Here is an 18,453-nt window from a genome sequence, read left to right as displayed (position 1 = left end):
ATTCCAATCAGGAGAAATGGTAGGGCATGTTAAGACAGATAATTAAAAGTACACTTTTAAAAAGCAATTTTATTTGAAAAACAATAACAATCATTTGTAGAGAGGTATTACGAAGAAACTTGAAAGTAGATGAGTTACCAAAAATAAAGTTGGTCAAAATGAAATAATAGACATAATTTACATTGCAAATCTGCCCGAAGGGAAAACGTGAAAAATATAAGTAAAACTTTAATTCTTTGTTGTCTAAACCAAGCAAGGCAACCCTTTTCGAGAAGTAGGCCGTACGATATATGGATCAAGAGGACCTCACTCCTAATATAAATTCAATGCAATTTTTTGTTAGGCGTATCATTCAGAATGTTTTCCCATGACTTATCTAAACAGTAGTTATCTTGTAAAATATACCAGTTACTTCACTCAGAAATACATATGGGTAATGTTCCTTCCTCTGTTATATACTATCACAAATTTAGCACATAGCATCATCATGTTATGAAAACGCATTGATTTTAATTTATGACCTTATGTGTTACAATGTAAACATGCCATACTGCGCATGAAGGTCGAATATTAAAGTCAGTTTTCAAGATTTCCAATGTTAAAGACGCAATTCACTTTCAAGGATCTACCAACAATTAACAAGATTTTTCAATTAATGGAAGCAACCAAAAGATTTATCAAACAAGAACATGCAATTATTTTAAATTTTAATTTACTTCTTCGCTTCATTAATCTTTACAAGGATAGGATAAGATATCATTTGTTTAGTCTGCGATGCAGAGATTAATTTCACAAATACAAATATTAAATTTGTGAGGTGAGTGGATTGATTTTTAACTATAGTTATAAAGACGTGGTCTTGTGCTTATATTAAAAATCGATATAATCAGAAAAGTTACCAAGAATACCAAGAAAACAACTACCAATATATCTGGGATAAATCTATTAACTTATCGATCATTCTTACATAATAGATTTTTCTAAGGACAAATTATTCGATATGCACTGATAAATATGTATATATTTACACACAAAGACATACACACACAGAGTCAAGTGGGACTCGCACATAGATGCACAAACACACACACAGGAACACACACACATACGTGCACATACACACACACACACACACACACTTATATATATAATCAAATTTTGTGTTAAAAGCAGCTCAATAATGTAAACATTAGCAATATCACATACTTAATCTAAGTTGTTAAAGGAGATTATCTTCGGTATTACTGTGTTTTTAACATTATACGTCTTTAAAGGGCTCTCTCTCAGACGTAATACCGAAGCTACAAGCGTTTAACCACACACACAAATAGAGTATATGACACTGCTAACACGTATATGTGCGTGTGTATATGTGTGTGTGTGTGTGTATTGGGTTGGCAAGAAAGTAATTTCGTTTTTTTAGTGTGAAATAAAAGTCAGTTTTTCCATACAAAAATAAACTTTAATCAGTTATATATTTTCCATTTTGTTCATAACCTTTTGCCATCTTTCTGGCAACTTCATGATTCCGCACTTATAGAACTTCTGAACCTTATCAGCCAAATACTGAAGCAAATGCGATTTCAAATCATCATCATTATTGAAAGTTTTACCATTCAAAGAATTTTGCAAACTTCGAAATAAATGGTAATGTAATGGTGCAAGGTCAAGCCAATATTGTGAATGTGACATTACTTCCCAGCCAAGCTCCAATAATTTTTCACGAGTTAGCAAAGACGTGCGAGATCTAGCGTTGTCATGGTGGAACACGCTTCCTTTACGATTTGCCAATTCTGGCCGTTTTTCTTTGATTGCTTCCTCCAGTTTCATTAGTTGTTCACAGTAAACATCTGAATTGGTCGTTTGGTTCCTTGGAAACAGCTCTAAATACGCAACCCCTTCCTAATCCCACCAAATTCACAGCATGACCGTTTTACATGCAATTCAGCTTTCGGTGTGGTCTGTGCTGGTTTATTACGCTTGGACCATGATCGCTTTCGATTGATGTTATTTTTCAACACCAGTGATGATTCCTTTGAAAAAAAAGGTCGATTTCATTCCGTTTGAGATACATATCGCAAATATTGATTCGTTGTGTTAAGTGAATTCTTTCAAGATATGCGGAACCCACATATCGAGCTTCTTAACGAGTCCAAGACATCTTAAGTGATTTTCAGTTGTTGTGGGTGATATAATTAAACTCTCTGCACTTTTTTGCACAGTTATATAACAAGCAAATTCAATTATGGCTTTGATTCGATCATCATCAACTTCAGTAGGGCGACCAGAACGTTAGTCATCTTTGAGTGAAAAATCTCCAGAAAGGAATTTTTTAAACCATTTCTGACACGTGCGTTCTGTTATGCAATCAACACCATAAACTTCACATATTTCTTTGTAAGCCGCAACAGCTTTCTTACCTTTACGGAAATAAAAGAGAAAAATATGGCGAAAATGTTAGTCTTTGTACTCCATGTTAAAATTGACATTCAACTAACAGCTGTAAACGAAATTACGGGCAATTTGCTTCTAAAATACGCTAAAAGTAACGGCTATCAAATGTCAAAAGGAGAAAAAACATAACATTGACAAAAGTCATTCAAAAAATCGTAACTCTATTTGCGAAAAACGAAATTACTTTCTTACTAAGCTAATATATATATATATATATATATATATATATATATATATATATATATAGGGAGAATTAAAAAAAACAACAGACGAAGACAGGTGGTGTAGAAAACAAAGACGTATTAGTATAACGCTCAGGAATTGAAAAAGTCTTTAACGTTTCAAGCCTGCGCTCTTCCACAGAAAGGAACACAGAAAGAAACAAGGAGAGAAACAAGGAGAGAATATATATATATATATATATATATATATATATATAGGTGATCAACTGTGAGAAAGAGAAGCAAAATTTTACTCAAATTACACCCCACTGTTTAAAAAAATAATGAAGTCAAGATACATTTGATACTGTAGTTCAAGCTATATTATGTCTGAAAACCGTTGTGTCTGTGACGGCATTAACCATAAATCTGCTCAATAAGTTATTGACTTGGAATTAAAGAACAACAAAAAGTAGCAACATTTTGGAAGAACGTCTTCCAGCTGGAACAATATATTTCAGCGCGACATTAAGCTTTCCATTAGTACATGCCGTTATCATGCTGCTATCAGCATGATATCCCAGTGAATCATCTCACAGCCACCTCGTTATATAGTTCAGTTATCGCTTGATTTAACACAGCATTGATATCTGTGACGACACATGGTTATAGATATTTGGTAGTCTGTTACACACAAGAATGTTCATTCAAATGTTTGCATTCCTTTACATGTGTGATAACATACAAAGCTATGTTTTCATTTATGAGTGAGTGTGTGTATGTGTGTTTCGTGTGAGCATGTGTGTGTTGGTGTGTGTGTGTGTGTGTGTGTGTGTGTGTGTGTGTGTGTGTGTGTGTGTGAGAGAGAGAGAGAGAGTGTGTGTGTGTGTGTATGTGTGTGTGTGTGTGTGTGTGCGTACGTGCTTGCGCGCGCGTGGGGTATGTATTAGGTTAGGGCTACAAACCAGCAGAGGAGCGCTCGATATATGTAGAAGTAGCGTTTACTTATTCGAGAGAAACTTCACTCATATAACAAGCGCACACACATGCATACGAACCAACGAATGTACCTTTACGTGGTCGCTTGCCTTGCGAGAAGCAACAGTCGCATTCCTGCCATCTTATGAAAAAGGAAGGACACATATAAGATAATGTAACTATAAAAATCCACCCCCACCAGATTTAAAGCTCATGGCTGGACTGTCATGCACCTTCTGTCTGCTCGAATAACGTTGACTATGGAACTAAGCAGCAATACACACTGTGTGTGTGTGTGTGTATGTGTGTGGGTGTGTGTATATGTGTGTGTGTGTGTGTGTGTGTGTGTGTGTGTGTGTGTGTGTGTGTGTAATGTATAAATATATATATATGTATGTATGTACATATATATATGAATGTGTGCTTGTGTTTGTGTTTGTATGCTGGGCTGGCCAAAAACTTCGCCTTTTTATGCGAAAATAGGACAGGTAAAGCAATTCATTCAATCAAGGTTATGATTACCGCTTTGTTCCAGCAAACCTCTGTCGCTCCTGAAAAGAAGTGTGCGGCCTGGAATTGTCGTGATGAAAGGCAATGCCCTTACGATTAGCAAGTACTGTACGCTTCTGGTATATCGCTGCGTTTAATTCGTCCAGCTGGTCACAGTTCACATACGAACTGAGTCCTGTCGTTGAGACGAATCAACAAATTGAAAGTATAACCTTCTTCAGTTGAAGTCCTGCTTGGGAGATGGTTGGTGTTGGTTCGTCGCGCTTCCACTATGATCGATCATTTGCGCTTCACATTGTTATAGACGATCCATTTCTCGTCCCCTATCACAATTCTCTTGTAAAACGGATCGTTTTCTTCACGTTTCCACAAGGAATCCTGGATGGGAATTCGTTGGGTGAGGTTAATCTCATTCGAATAATGTGAGACCTAAATATAACGCCTGCTGACGTAACTTAATTGACCAGCTCGATTTGGATACTTGGGGCGGGGTGCGACTATCCTGGTCGTATAGCGGGTGTTGATATCGCTAATCTAAGTTGGCCGGACAGAGTGAGGTTCATCTTGAGTCGAAAAATTTCCCGACCGAAATCTTGGAAGGCACTTCTGCCACACACCTTCCAAAACAGCATTCTTCATGCATACCGCATATCTCCCTGCAATTTTCCTCCGCTTTCTTGTCATATCTAAAATATAAAAATGAATGAGATGTTGGTAATATTCGTTTTGCTTCCCCAGTTTCACGGTGATCCCAAGCACACAATATACAACTGCGCAGGTGCAAGGACAAAATGAATTTCACTACTTGTTATAGTGTTAAAAGCATAGTGTTGACAAAAACCGAACGGATTTTTAGCCAACCTAAGAAATACAAATATACATGTGTGTGTATGTGTGTTTATACACACAAGCACACACATATTCACACACACAGATATATATCTATACATGTGTGTGTGTGTGTGTGTGTGTGTGTGTGTGTGTGTGTGTGTGTGTGTGTGTGTGTGTGTGTGTGTGTGTGTATGAGTGTGTGAATGTGTGTCGTGTATATATATATATATATATATGTATATATCCTCGCTCAGTTTGATATTATCTTCTTAGAATATTCTGCAAAATTATACGGTATATAAATTCATTTTATAAAATTAAAAATTTCAAACATGATACAGATCTGAATTCATAAATATTAAAGATATTGAAGTAACATTCCATGTTGCATAGTTAACAGGGGAAACATGACCTCAAAAAGTCTAACAATAGCAATAGAAACAAATGCAAAATTGCATCGAATACACGATAAGAATTCATGCCGCTTTTCAATATTTATATATATATATATGAAAAATCTCACAGCATGTATTTAATATGTGTGTATACAAAACATTTAAATATAGACAATACATATATGGAATATATATCATACTTATTTTAAATAAAAGATCGCAATGTATTGAAATAGAGAATAAATATTTTCTTTATTATGAAAAATGTATGAAATACTACGGACAGTTTTGGTTTCATCTTTCTTGAATATCCAACATGAAATAAATCTGCCATCTTAGGTAAACTGCGAAATTATTTAATATACAAAATACTCTTATTTATAAAAAAAATTACATCTCTGTATCTCTTTCTCTCTCTCTCTTCTTCTCTCTTATGCTCTCTCTTTTTTTCTCTTTCTCTCTCTCTCTCTCTCTGTCTCTTTCTCTCTCTCTCTACACGCACACATATATATTATATATAAGTGCGTCTTTAAATCTTTATATAAGTGTGTGTGTGTGTGTGTGTGTGTGTGTGTGTGTGTGTGTGTGTGTGTGTGTGTGTGTAAAAGAATACAAGAAATGGGACAAGAACGCAAAACATTCAGGCAGTTAAGATGATACAAAAAAATGGACAACAAAACATCCAGACAGATGATACAACAAAGGTACAAAAAAAAAACAAGGACGTGTAATCCGGAGTTCTCTTTCATCAGTCGAATTGCAGATTATCTTTGCAATTTCGGCTGGTTACACTCGAGATTACTCCAATCTGGCCATCCCCAAGGCAAATCTAAGCTAAGAACACTAGATTCCTTGGAAGAAAGCAGCGAATGTATACGAAAACAAGGACGGAAAAAAACGGAGAAATGGTACACAAACACAAATGCAAATAACAGGACATTTTATCATCTGCCTGGATGTTTTGTGTTCTTGTCCCATTTTTTGTATTCTTTTTTATATACATATAGTGGCATACGTACACATTGGTCTCTCTATATGTATAAATATATATATCTTTATGTATGTATATCTCTCTCTCATATATACACATATGATATATATATATGTATAAATGTATAATCTTTATATTTGTATCTCTCTCTCTCTATATATATATATACACATATATGATATATATATGTATAAATGTATATATTTTTATATATGTATAGCTTTCTATATATATACACGTATGATATATATATATGTATAAATGTATATATCTTTATATATGTATATCTCTCTATATATATACACATATGATATACATATATATATATATATTTATATATAATTATTACAAATTAAAAGGGTAAAGATTTATCAATTTATTAATTTATTAATAAATCAACAATTAACAATTTTTACCAAGCCCTCGGTATGTAAGCACCATTATCGGTGGAGAACTTATTCAAAAGTTCCCATACATTTATAAACATAATTAAGGGATCAGCAAGCATTTGCTTCACCATATACCGAAGTTCAGAAATAGCAGCTAAAAAAGCTGAGACTCCAACAGATAGCATTACAATCTGTAATGCTATCTGTTGGAGTCTCAGCTTTTTTAGCTGCTATTTCTGAACTTCGGTATATGGTGTAACAAATGCTTGCTGATCCCTTAATTATGTTTATAAATATATTTATATATATTTATATATATATATATTATATATATTTATATATATTTATATATATATATATATATATATATATATATATATATATATATATATATATATTTATATATATATGCATGTATATATATATATATATATATATATATATATATATATATTTATATATATATGCATGTATATATATATATATATATATATATATATATATATATATATATTTATATATGCAGTTATATATATATATATATATATATATATATATATATATATATATATATATATATATATATATGCATGTATATATATATATATATATGCATATATAAATATAAAAATGGTATATTTCACATTATGTTATCTCTATGGAAAATACGTAACAAAAGCAATACCATCTTCTAACGCCAAAGAATAGCGTAATAAATACATATGTAGACTGCATCCATGTACGATAACAGAGTTTTTCTATTATTAAGTATTTTTTCTACAAAGAAAAATGCCATTTGAAATATAAATTCAATACCCACTTGTATATCTATGAAATTGGATCCCCAGTACGCCAGAATGTTACGTAATTTTTATCAACTGAATAATTTTCCAGTCTTTCTACAAATACAGATACTTCCTAGTAAAATTCCTTTTTAATCTAAAAACTAAAATCAAATTGGATTAGGTTACTTTGCACATTGTTCTTCATAAAGAGAATTTTTATTATCTTGTCTAATGCATCGAGTCTCATAATGCTGTTACATATGATAATATATCTAATATAGTGTCTGTAATGCATTACACATACACATAAATACGCACAGAGGAACATGAACACAGATATATGTGTGTTTGTGTGTGTACATACATACATACATACATATCCCTTACAGTCACTTGCACAGATACACACAAACACACTCATACACAGGCACAGGCGTAGCTGTGTGTTAAGAATCTTGCTTCCTAACCACTTGGATCTGCGTTCAGTCCCACTGCGTGGCACCTTAGTCAAGTGTGTTCTACCATAGCCTTGTGAGTGGATTTGATAGGGAGAAACTGAAAGAAGCCCGTCGTGTATATATATATATATATATATATATATATATATATATATATATATATATATATATATATATATATATATATGATTGTGTGTGTATGTGTGTGTGCATGTTGTAAAGTGGGCTCCTCGCACTTTTGTAATGTGTGACAGCCGTTGTAATGTAGTTGCTGTTTTACGCTTGTTGCCACAATACTTGCTGGTCATCGAATACCGTTGTATCCCTTCGTACCGGAATAGCAATACGCTAATTTCTAGCATACTATCGCAGATAGCTCCACGTGACACCAACTAGAACTGTCGACTCTCAACTCTTTCCTGACGACTTTTTACCATGTGGGGTGTGCAGTTTCACTATACAACATCTCCCCCTTTTAGTTATTTTATTTAACAATCAATTTCTTTTATTCACCCTACCTCCTCTTTTGTTCGTATATACTAAATATCTTTTCTTCTGAGGGTTTACTTTTAGGAATTCAGTGTTTTTCCTTTTCCTCGTATGAGGTTTTCCGACTTCTTCTAACGGTGTTGGAACCTGAAAAGTCTCATATAGAAAATCTATCGGTATTTCTACTCTTGTTGGTTCCTTTTCTATGATACTTTCCTTAAGGTGATTTCTACGTCTCCTTTCCATTCCATTTCTGCTTCTTACACCATACATAATTCTTCCTATGTATGTTACAATTTCTCCTTCTTCCCAGTATTGCTTGTCATTTTTATACATTCTTACATATACCTTATCACAGATTCTAAAGAATTTTGGCATGCCTTTACTAGCACCTATTTTTTCTTCACTGGTAACAGTTTATCGAATACTGACTTCACCCTTCTGGCAAACATTAATTCTGCTAGTGAACTTCCTTCTGGCGCATTTGGATAGGGAGTTACCCTGTATACTCTTACGAATTGTTGGATCGCGACCGCATCCGTAGCTTCCTTATTATCTTTCTTTAAAGCTCTCTTAAAAGTATCCACGAACCGTTCGGCCTATCCATTCGATCTAAGGTGATACGGTGCTATAGTTTGATGTTCTAACGTGAACATCTCGCCGAATCTTTTAAACTCACAGGATACAAACTGTGTTCCGTTATCAGAGACAATTATATCTGGTGCACCAAATCTTGCGAACAGCTCGTGTAAGAAGTTTATTTCCGCATCTGAGTTGGTCATTTACACTGCGCGACCTCAGGCCATTTTGTGCTTGATAGTGGGTAATTGTGTGTGAGTAAACATCGTTTAATCTGATTGAGGCGTCTGCACACACTCTTAACTTTTCTTTTGTGTAGACTGCAAGTGCTGCGCAGTCTGCATAGTCAATTTTTTCAATTATATTCAGGCTTTCCAACCTTTCTAGTTCTTTATTGACTAGGTCTATCGCCGCAAACACTCTCTCCGATTATTCTGCACCCAAACACTCTGAAATATTCGTATTGGAGCGTCCGGTGCGAATGCCAAGCAGTACAGCATGTCGTTTCCAAATTTTTGGCAGAGTGAATTGCGTCATGATGCTATTTTTCTTACAGACGGGGGTCAACTGACCCTACTATACTGTGTAGTCGTCAAAATCAAAAATATAAAATGGCGACAATTTACCCATCGCACATTATATATAAGTTATATGTACAAGTTATATATATATATATATATATATATATAATCATAAATATATAGGGATTGACAGTAACCTGCTTCTCCAACATACTGAGAATTCAGAAATAGCAGCCAAAGAACTATTGATTCCAAAACTACAAATTTTACTCTAAATTGATAGCGATATTTCTGATACACACAGAACAAAAAACAGTAGAGAAGAGTAAAAAAAACCACTTGCCTTTAGTTAATTTAGTACGATCGTTTCACAGTTAAGAGCATTCTGATCTTCAGCTAAATATTCTAATAAATTTGCTAATGTCTAAATGTCATATTTCTGAATTCTCAGTATGTTGGAGAAGCAGGTTACTGTCAAGCCCTATATATTTATGATTATAAATGATTTTACCGAAAAGGTTTTTTCATACTGAGCTACCCGGCAAAATTGTTAATTATTAATTTTATTACTAATTGACGATTCCCTGCCCTGCATATCTATATATATATATATATAGATAGATAGATAGATAGATAGATAGATAGATAGATAGATAGATAGATAGATAGATAGATATACATACACACACATGCATACACACACACACACACACACACACACACACACATATATATATATATAATTAAAACTAAAGTTTAGATATGACATTTTTAAAATTCAACATCCAAGTTTTATTTCCTGTATGTCCCTAGTAGTGTACCGAGAGATTACGTTCACCACTTACGGCTACCATAAGTCATCCGCGGTAAAAGAAGTTTGGTCGTTGGATCTACGTTAGGAATACCTAGGTGCATGTTGAGTATATTCTAAATGATTGATACGGACGACAGAATGTACTAGTAACTTTATCATGATGACCGTTTCGGCATACTTCTGCATTGATGCATAATAGGTAGAGACCGATATAATAAAATTGAATGCAGCCCACAGTGCAGAAGAAACCTCATCAGGTGACATGATAGGCTTCTAAGTTATAAATTTTACATTAGGCTCATGAGCGTAGCTGGATGATGTTGTTAATATTGGTGTGTTGGTAGTAGTCATAATGTTAAGCAAAAAAGTTGGTGGCTCAATGCCAGCTCAGTAGCCCAGACATGACCTGCATCCATCCAAGGAGGAGAATTCTGAGTGTATGGCAGGATATGCCAAAATACACTGGCGGAGCAGAAAAACCGTGATATATATTCATCAGAGCTCAACAGCCTGGAAGTGGTCGATAAGAAATACAAAATAGAATGCAAATAATAAAGAGGTAGGATTTAATGACTTTGAAATGAAAGCTATTGATAGTCGGTCATGTCTACATACGTACATATATACACATACATACATACATATATATATATATATATATATATATATATATATATATATATATATATATATATATATATATATATATATAGCACGTATATGTGTGTATATGTGTGTGCGTGTTTGTGCGCGTGTGTACGTGTGTGCATGTGTGTGTGTAAAAGTAAACACAAATGGCGTTTACAATTTACGTCAGCTGTTTCGGTAGAATTTTATTAATGCATTTTCTTATGCATACATACATGCGTGTGTGTATGTATATATATGTGTGTGTATCTGTGTATGCATGCCTGTATGTATATGTACGTGTATATATGTATGCTTGTACGTATGTATATATATATATATATATATATATATATATATATATATATGCTTGTGTACTTGTATATAGGAATGTGAGGGTATACATTTATATGCATGTGTGTATATGTGTATGTGTGTGCGTATATCTACTGCCCTTAAGTTAAATACGACGAAGGATGATGACAGTTTTATGTTTTATTCTTTGGACTGTACCACTTCAATCAGATTTTAAACAGAGAACTTTTCTGTTCGGTTATGTGACCTTTTAATTTACCTATGGCTACAACTTGTCTGTGATTCTTAGGTCTTTTTGACGCCAGTAAAGAATCATGAACTAATTTAGATAACTTCAATTTAAATATTATGTGTGTTTGTTATCTCTATTTCTTATTTGCCTTTTTAGGCCACACCTAATTCTTCTATTTTCCTATATATTGAATGTTAATTTTGTATGTTGGATCTGTCAACGTTAATGTAAAATGTAACACCTGTTTTAAAATCCAACCTGTTTCAAATCTTACCACACCAAAGACCAACACAAGAGTTAGATCTATGGTTTAGATCGGATTCGGTACACGTATAGCTACAATATCCTAGCAAGACCTGATGCATTCAATGTTGTAAACCTGACTACGAGGTCTGTGTTGTCGTATCAAGTCATTCCGCTGTCCTATGTGACGATGTACTTTGATCCTATTGAATCTTTATAACCGAATCATGTATATATATATATATATATATATATATATATATATATATATATATATATATATATATATATATATATATATATATATATATATATATATATATATATATATATATATACATATATACATACACACATATATATTCACAATTTAGGTTAGTTCAAATATCTTTCTCACATATTTCAACTGCTAAAGGCAAATACGTTACAGTTACCGTGGAGAAAAAAATCTTTCTTTTGGGTAAAAAGGTGTGAAAACATCCAATTCGTTCAGTGTCGCCCTCTCTTGGGAATCTCATACATCAATGTATCGTGTTTATTGACTCTCGTCGATGAGATGTACCTAAGAGATGATTCTGCTTTATGATAATTGTATATCATACACAGATAGGTCAATACAGGACGTTTATGAGTTCATTTTACAGTGGTTTTAAAAATATGATGAATATTAATTTTAAAAGTTTTACAGATTTTACTATTTACTCTTGTCCGTGAAGCCCAAAGGCTACACCATGCTTTTTTTTTTTTTTTACCAAGAATGAGATTAAGTAGGGTCAGTCACACCCAACTTCCTTGCTACATCCTTCCATCTTTTCCCAAATATACTTCGCGACAGGTGTCTCTTCTCCAGCCCTATCTTGCTCTTCAGATGATATCTGAAGTAATATAGCAAACCAAGGCCGGAGATGAAAGTTCCCATCGCGACTCCTTTCCTTCTAGTTCTCCATATACACTCTTTCAACCCTGCGACTATGCATAAAAAACATGCCTCACTTTCTTTTAATAGCCCGGGTGGTGGTACAATCTTGATCATGGACTCAGCAGATAGCTGTACTCTTCCTAGATGCGACAGCACGTGTTCTACGTAAATTATCAAGATCGAAAGCTCCGGGCACTGTACAAGAGCGTGCAGAACGATTTCATCGTCATGCCTGCAACTTGGGCATGCCGATGGCACAGACATCTTATGCCTAGGCAATCTTTCGCGAACAGGTAACGTACTTCTATAGCACTGCCAGGTCAGGGATTTCTGGTAGTTATCTTGGTAGCAAACAGAGCGCCTCACAAGCGGTTTTCCTCCCCTCCGCTAAAAGTGGAAGAGAAAGCGTGCCAACTTGCTTAGCTACGAATCAGAGCAAGGGTGATAACAGATGCAACATATACCTGCACCACCTCCACCCTCCCTTTCAGGGATAACGCCCCTCCAGACCAGGTCCGGATTAGAGCCTCCACCCTATTTGCCACCTCCAATTCTTCTCCGTCTCGGAATCCGGTCCAAACCAGACTCCAAGCAACTTAACAGGACCTTCCGTTCAGTGCCCCACGACACTGGACTTTATCGTCTTGCCGCTCCAGGTGCCGAGCCGCAAGCCGATGGACTTGTCCTTATTAATTTTTGCCCCTGCCACCGCCTCATATCCTTTGATAGCATCCTCTACACAAGGTAGATGAGCTTCATCGGACACGGTGATGGTCATATCCGCATATGCAGAAACAGACTTGCCACATCCCAATTCATTAGGGATGCCGCTAAAACTCTCCAATCTCCGCAGTAATGGTTCAAGAGACAATACATACAGATGAAGAGAGGCGCTCTCCCCGAACAACCGGGCGAAATGCTGGTGAAAAGCCTTTTATATCACTTCCTGTCCTTCCATCGTAAGCCCATGTTCGTCCATTAAAGACTTGATAGAGGCTTCTCTGCCTCTCCGACACTGCGCACGACGTGCCCATCCGGCAACATTAATGCCCTCTCTCCTCACTGCACGAAGCTTAGCTCTGACTCAACACCCTTCGTGTTTGGCTTTGAGATGACAGAAAATCAAACATCCTGTCAGCATCATTGTGTTTGCAGTGATCACTAGTGATGGCGACGTTATGCCTTCATTCATCTGCTCACACGGCATCAGACACAACACGGAGGCCTAAATCAAGTGCCTGAAGGATGTAGTGCTGTCTTGGGATAAGAGGGTGGCTGCTGGTAGACCCTGTGTCTGGTAACAGAACTCTGAATCATGTCACATAGGCAGGAGAACCCAGTCATGGCTGTCAGACAATTTCTGCGACCACATCACCTCTAACATCTGGCCACCTAACTACCCAGACTGCAACACCCTTGATTATGTGTAAGGCGCAGATGAGCGAGAGACCAACAAAATTCATTGTAACACCAAAGATGAACTGAAGGCAAGGATTATAGCAGCATTCACCAGCTTAAATAAGGATACCGTCCAGAAGAGTTGCAAGAGATTCCAAAGTGTTGTGGAGGCTGTGGTTGAAGCCAAAGGCGATTTTATAGAATAAAATTACGCTTTAGTATTTCAAGATATTTTTATGTAATTTTGGTAAATATATCTGTTAAAATGAGATGTCGGTGTTATTTTCATTTTTGCGTAATTTAGACGACAATATATTCACTGCACCCTTGATTTATATAACACATTTAAACACACACACACACACACACACACACACACACACACACACACACACACACACACACACACACACACACACACACAGTACTGGCAATCTAATGCCTGAATCATGTAAAAGATAGAAGATATAGAGTTATAGGTAAGAACTGTAGAAATATATGACTAAGGACTATATATTAAGACCGATATTATTCTTATCAGAACTCAGTATATTAAGATGTCTTTTATATCATTAAATTCTTAACTGTTGCTTCTAAGTTTTTCCGTATATCAGCATATTCGGTTTGTTTTCTTTTATAAATTCAAGTTGCTACTGTTGCGATTGAATAATACGAAAGTGCCAACTTCTGGTTAGTGCTTTTGAAGAAGTTCTCCAAGTGGTTTGCGGCGTGGAAGCAAGCAGAATAGCAGAATAGCAGTGGCAGGACAGCACCGTTGAATGGTGGTGATGGGGATTATAGTTTGGTAGCACATTGTGGATGATAACTAGGTGGGACAGGCATACTGAGGCTTGTATATGTACGCTTGTATGTGCGTGTTTGTGTGTGCTCCCGAGTGTGTGTGTGTATGTGTGTGCGCGTGTGTGCTCGAGTAAATGTATGTGCATTTGTGAATGTACGTGCGCGCGTGTTTAAATGTGTTATATTTTTAGAATCTGTCAACAAAAGTTAGAAGAAAAACGGCGTTCTGAATTAAGTTAATAGAACTATTGCAGCAGCTTGTTCACTTAAGTTTACTTTTGTTTTTGCCAGGATATAAAGTTAGTAGAATGTAAAATGTATAATGAATATTTTTTAAGTATACGTAAATTAAAAAACGGAGGTAAACTTGTAAATTATTTATATAAACGGTTTTCAGTATATAGCATCCAAAACAAAGTTTACCACAACCTAAAATTGCTAATTTTATGGATGTGGAGTTATGACTAAAATAGTTTTCAGTAATAAATGCTAAATTAAACTGGCTAGAAAATATTAGGAAGTGACTATGTGGTAAAAAGTTTGCTTTCCAGTCACATGATTCCGGGTTCACTCCCACTGCGTGGCACCTTAGGCGAGTGTTTTCTACACTTGCCTAAGGTCTCGGGCTATAGTACAAAACAGTAACCCAAGGTGCCACGGGCTACAGATAGATACATGTATGTGTGTGTGTGTGTGTGTGTGTGTGTGTGTGTGTGTGTGTGTCTTTGTGTGCGTATGTGAGCCTCATCAATGCTTGCTACTGATGGTTACATTCCCATAACTCAGCAATTCGGCAAAAGTGTCTGATATAAAATTATCAAGCAAAAAAAAATGTACTGGAATCAACTAAAATTCTTTAAAGTATTGTCCCAGCACGCTAATGACTGAAACAAGTAACGGAAAAACGATAACATTGGTAGGCGATATTAAATCTGTAATCTAATTGAATTTGTATGACAACAGTGAATCTAAGCAAGAGTAATAAGATACTCGACAATTCACTGTGGCATCAGTGCCTTCTTATGTTTTGAAGGACTTACATTATTCAATGCAGCGTTCGGTCAACTGTAATGACCTTTTTAATACCACGTTTCTAAAATTCCTTAAGTGAATTTAGGTGAAGTGAAATTGATTGATTTTCGACTTCTGCTCTTGAAGTATGTCTTAATCCACTCAAATAATTTTTGTAAACTTCTAAGTAGATGGCATTTGCTAGGTGTTAGGTCCGGAATAATTGGTGGGTGATACATAATTTAACAGACAATTTTTTCTGGGAGGTCTTTGGTCTTTTGTGCAGAGTGAGATCTAGCGTTGCCATGGTGAAGGATGACTACTTCTCTGATGGATGATTTTACAGCCATGCTGGTTTCAAACGTGTTAGCTATTGGTAATATACTTCGACTGCTGTTTGATTATCATTTAGAAGCTCGTGATAAATTATTCCACGCATATCTCGCCTTACACTCAGAATTCTCTTCCTTGGATGCAGGCCACGTCTGGGCTACTGGTACTGAGCCACCAACGTTTTTGCTTAACATTATGGTAAAGTATCCATTTTTAATCTACAGAATGACTCTATTAGGAAGCTCACGAGATGGCAATAATGTACAGCGATCAAGACGTTGTTTACGATTCTCTTCCAAGGGATCATGCAGGATCCATTTTCCACCCTTTGACACTTTACGAAGCCTTTTCAATTCACGATGAATAGTAATGTGGCTCGGCTCATGTTGACGGCTGTGCATAATTCCCGAATTGTAACAGTAGGGTTTGCTTCAACAGAGGCTTCCAATGCATCAGGATCCAACCATCTTGGATAACTTTCTCTTGATTCACCCTGCAGGAGGTAGTCCTCATTGTTGATCGTGAAAACCATCTTTTGCATGTTCTTTCAGTCGTTATGCCATTACCGTAAGTACTTTGGAAAGAATTTGCTGCTACACTTGCACTGTTCACTTTTTAAAATTCATAAAGAATAAGGTGACGAATTTATTATTTACTTGGCGTGAATATGATGCTAATACAAAAATTTGAATTATTATGAAATTGTCAAAATCTGAAAGAAAATTACATGAATATATATTCATATATGTATATATATATATATATATATATATATATATATATATATATGAAGGTGACGGCCTTAGTTTTGTGGAATGACATGAGAATTGTGCTTCTAGATTATCTTCAAAAGTCTCACAGAATCAATGGAGGGTACTATGCCAACTTGCTAAGGCAGTTACGAAATGTTATCAAGACCAAACATTTAGAAAAACTAGCGAAAAGGGTTTTGTTTCATCGGAACAATGCTCCAGAACACAATATCCTTCGTTTGAATGGCTGTGGATCTGTACCGGTTGATCACCCTCCATGTTCTCTTGATTTGGCCCCATCTGACTATTATTTGTTCCCCAACAGGAAAAAACACTTGGCCAGAAAGCAGTATCTAAGCAATGACGTCATATCTACTGTTGATAAGATTTTTGACCAACAATATGAAAGTTTCTTCACCAATGGGATCGAAGCGCTGCAACGCAGATGAAAGAAGTGTGTGGACCGCAAGAGGGACTATGTTGAAAGATAAACCTCATTTGGTCGACATTCCATGAGAGAATTTTGGTTAACCTTCGAAGTTTTCAGTCGACCCTCCTAAGAATGAATTTGATCCTAACGGGCTGTGAATGACAGCTTTGGTGTTCATAGCTGACAACATGAAAGAGTGCAGAAACGAATGCGTTCACGATCCAATAGCCTCCGCCTTGACCCACTATTTGTTTTCCTTCATTTCGCCAAGAAGAATTATCTTCCAGGATTATTTCTGCAATGAAATGTCTTCTCACTCCCGAAATTGCTAGAACATTTAAATTTTACTGTACATGCATACAAACACACACACACGCACATACACTCATACATGCATACTTACGCACACATACACGCATGCGTACATACATACGTATTTACGTACCTATGTGTGTATGTGTGTGTGTATACATTTATTTGTTGTTGATGCTGTTGTTAATAATTAGAAATAATTAGGAGCTAGTAGTACATTGCAACTAAGAGAATTGTTTACCTTGATATAATTACATGATCTAATAGTAAATTGTTAATGTTAACGAGTGTGATTTGTATTTAATTGAAATCTATGTTGTGGAGGAGGTGTAGCTATCTATAAAAACACTTTGGTTATTAATTAAAACGGTATTTTATGAGTAAAGATTAGATGTAGTTACGATATAAATATTCTGTACACGTGGATACGCACAAACACACAAACACATACTCCGACACACAGACACACAAACACACACATAATGCATGTGTAATTTTGTAGTGGTAGGATATGGAAGACGTGAAACTAGATGTACAAAGTCTGACTTATCTTAACGCTGACTTATCTTAATGCTACTTGTGAGAGCATTATACCTTATGTTTTATGAGGTAGAGGCACGAGAGAGAAGAGACAAGGCTACAAGTAAGGAACCCATCATCAGCAAGTAGAAAAAGAGAATATTTATGTTTTTGGCAGAAGTACATCTACTCCCTGTTTGATGAGA

At 35.5% G+C, this 18,453-nt stretch overlaps 1 protein-coding gene across 1 annotated transcript in view; it reads left to right on the top strand.

Annotated features, from left to right (window-relative positions):
* Nucleotides 1–18,453, top strand: part of LOC106871529 (muscarinic acetylcholine receptor gar-2) — an 802,994-nt gene that overhangs the window by 681,856 nt on the left and 102,685 nt on the right.

This window comes from Octopus bimaculoides, chromosome 3 (assembly GCF_046866305.1).
Source record: "Octopus bimaculoides isolate indiv1 chromosome 3, ASM4686630v1, whole genome shotgun sequence".
Taxonomy (NCBI): domain Eukaryota; kingdom Metazoa; phylum Mollusca; class Cephalopoda; order Octopoda; family Octopodidae; genus Octopus; species Octopus bimaculoides.
The sequence above is the reverse complement of the archived record's forward strand: the minus strand, read 5'-3'. Positions and strand labels throughout refer to the sequence as shown.